The sequence below is a fragment of the Asparagus officinalis genome, chromosome 1, assembly GCF_001876935.1.
Source record: "Asparagus officinalis chromosome 1, Aspof.V1, whole genome shotgun sequence".
Classification (NCBI taxonomy): Eukaryota; Viridiplantae; Streptophyta; class Magnoliopsida; order Asparagales; family Asparagaceae; genus Asparagus; species Asparagus officinalis.
Window position 1 is genome coordinate 20908262 of NC_033794.1, and position 3741 is coordinate 20912002.

The window sequence follows — 3741 nt, forward strand, 5'->3', positions numbered from 1 at the left end:
TAAAGCGCTCCGCAAGGAAAGAGGTACTTAATTGATCTTTGATCACCCTCTAGTACTATCCTTACCTGGCTAACTACCTGGGTAAAACTTTGATCTTTTCACTGTAGGAGTTTTTGGTTAGGAGCTGGTCTAGTTGAGTTAGGCTAAACCCTAGAATTAGAGTTGATTGAAAAGTGATTGCTTTGATTTGTTAGGATTTTTATTTTTCTTTGTCTTTTCATATAAAAAAAAACTAATTTTTCTTTCTTTCCTTAAAAAAAATTATTTTGGTGTATGCAAACTTGGGTTCGGGATAATTCTCATCGTTTAATCCGTGTTGAACCAATTCAAGAAATGGCAAATCAGCCCGTTCTTCAGGATATGTGTTACCCCACCAGAAATGCAATTCCATCTTGCATAAGACTCCCCGAAGTAAATGGAGCAAATTTCGAGCTTAGACCGCATTTCATAAACATGCTTCCCAAATTCCTATGTAATGAAACAGAAGATGCATATATTTTTATCTCGAAATTTGAGGAAGTATGTATTATGATTAAAATGAGAGAATTAACCGAAGATGCAATTAAGCTCAGATTTATTCTATTTTCCCTTAAGGACAAAGCTAAAAAATGGATGTACAGCTTATCGATAAATTCCATCTCAACTTGGGAGGAATTTGTCACCGTTTTTCTCAAGAAATTTTTTCCTATTCATAAAACGGTAAAGCTTAGGAACAGTATTCAAAACTTTAAAATTGTCCCAGGGGAGCCATTCTGCAAATACTTTGACCGATTTAAAGATCTTTTAATCCAATGTCCTCATCATGGTCTAGAAAAATGGCGATTGTGCCAAGTCATATATGAAGGATTGGACTATTCTTCAAAAACATCTTTAGAATCGATGTGTCAGGGAGATTTTATGAGGAAAAATGCCGATGAAGCTTGGGAATTCCTAGAGAATCTATCCGAGAAAACAATACAGTGGGAAAACTGTGATGACAGGGTTTTATTTGTTCCCCAATCTAAGTCTAGTGGTCTTTCCCTGGAGTCAAACATTGCGTCTGAAGCGAAGATGGTGACGATTCTGCGGAGGTTAGAAGCCTTAGAAGTTAAGGAACGAACTCCAGCTCAAATCAATCATATTTCTGCCCCGGGATGTCATAACTGTCAGTCTTCTACCCACGTTTCAGAGGAATGCCCTCTCCTAGGAAACAACCATGTGTTAGAACAGATGAACGCTGCATTCCAGCGCCCTAGAAATGATCCATTTTCTCCAACCTACAATCCAGGTTGGAGAAATCATCCCAACTTTGCTTGGAACCAAGGAAATTCTCATGGAAACCAAAAATTCATTCCCGCGTCGAACCAACACTTCCCTAGGGGAAATACTGTCCCATTCAATGCACCAAATAATTTTCAACAAGCTAACCCAGTTTTTCCAACCCAACATCCTCATACTCACCAGCCTACAAATCCTTCAAATTCTGATAATGACAAACGTTTAAGTGTCTTAGAAAAGGGTTTAGAAGCTATGATCAAAGCTTCTACACAAACGACCAACATGTTGACCCAGTCATCCACCACTCTAAATTCCTTCATGCAAACAACCAGCCAAGTACTCAACTCAAACACTCAAGCCATAGCCCGGTTAGAAACCCAACTTAGGCAACTAGCCACTGCCGTGAGTGAGAGAGAAAAAAAGAACCACCAATGTCCCCAAGAAAGTCTTCTTAGCTGCCAACCTCAGTGAAATTTTTTCGAAACCAATGCCGTTGAAATACAAGGACCCTGGTTGTCCCACAATTCCATGCGTCATAGGTAACACTCACATTGATAAGGCACTTCTAGACTTGGGAGCCAGTGTCAACCTCCTTCCTTATTCAGTCTATCAACAGCTAGGTGTAGGAGAACTTAAACCGACAAGATGCACTCTATAGTTAGCTGATAGATCTGTAAAAATTCCCAAAGGAGAGGTAGAGGATGTTCTGATCAAAGTTGGAGAGTTCATTTTCCCAGTTGATTTTATTGTCTTGGAAACACAGCCCATTTTCAATCTCAAAAGTCAAATTCCCGTCATTCTAGGAAGACCATTCTTAGCCACCTAAAATGCTTTGATCAATTGTAGAACCAGTCAGATGAAACTATCTTTTGGGAATATGACTGTTGACCTCAATATCTTTAACCTAGGAAGGTAGCCTAGTGATCCATCTGATGAACCCATGGAAGTGAATTTCATTCAAGGAATATCCAGTGAACAGCAAGAGGGAGAGTGTGAGTCTGATTCAATTGTATCTGACTTAATGATTAAGGAGCTTTCTGATGACGAACTAGAGATAGAACCGCTGGACAATCATGTTTTTGCTGTTGGCTGGCAACGAGAACCTTTAGAGATAGAACCCCGAGTCCAGCTTCGCCCATCTGTAGAGGAACCCCCTAAGTTAGAGCTCAAACCTCTACCTGAAAATCTAGAGTATGCCTACTTAGGGGAAAACGAGTCTTTACCAGTTATTATTTCTTCTGATTTGACTACCGATCAAAAAGAAGCTCTCTTAGATGTTTTAAGAGAGAATAGGGAAGCCATTGGATTGGATGGACCATGGCTGATATCAAAGGGATTAGTCCAACCATTATTCAACACCGAATCCATTTGATAGATAGTGTCAAACCTACTAGAGATGCTCAACGTAGGTTAAACCCAGTGATAAAATAAGCCGTTAGAAAAGACATTCTGAAATGTCACGATCATGGGATCATTTATCCTATTTCTGATAGTTCATGGGTGAGTCCGATCGAAGTTGTTCCAAAGAAATCTGGGATCACAGTGATCCAAAATGAGGCTAATGAGCTGATTCCCACTCGAATCCAAACTGGATGGCGAGTCTATATTGACTACAGAAAACTCAACTTAGCCACTCGGAAAGATCACTTCCCTCTTCCTTTCATTGACCAAATGTTAGAGCGTTTAGCAGGACACGAGTTCTATTGTTTTCTGGATGGATATTCAGGCTACAATCAAATCCCTATCGCTCCCGAAGATTAGGAGAAAACTACCTTCACTTGCCCATATGGAACATTCGCATACTGACGCATGTCTTTTGGCCTATGCAATGCACCGGCCACATTCCAACGTTGCATGATCAGTATTTTTTGCGACATGGTAGAGCGATTTCTCAAAATTTTCATGGACGACTTTTCCATTTTTGGTGACACATTTCCCCAATGTTTGCATCATCTTAAATTGGTCCTAGAACAATGTAGGGAGAAAATTCTAATTGTCAATTGGGAGAAATGTCATTTTATGGTCAAACAAGGTATTGTCTTAGGACATGTAGTTTCCAATAGGGGAATCGAAGTGGACAAAGCTAAGGTAGATCTCATTTCCAATCTCCCTCCTCCCAAAACAGTCAAAGATGTCAGATTATTTCTTGGTCATGCTGGTTTTTACCGATGTTTTATCAAGGATTTCAGCAAAATTGCTAGACCCTTGACCAATCTCTTAGCCAAGGATACATCATTTGTCTTCTCTCCCGACTGCCTCAAAGCTTTTGAATATCTGAAAAAGGAGCTAACCACAGCTCCTATCATTCATGCACCGGACTGGACCTTACCATTCGAACTGATGTGTGATGCATCTGATTCTGCAATTGGAGCTGTTTTAGGATAACAGTTTGATAGAAAACCGCATGTGATCTACTACGCCAGTAGGACTCTGAATGATGCCTAGCAAAATTACTCTGTCACAGAAAAAGAGTTTTTAGCTGTA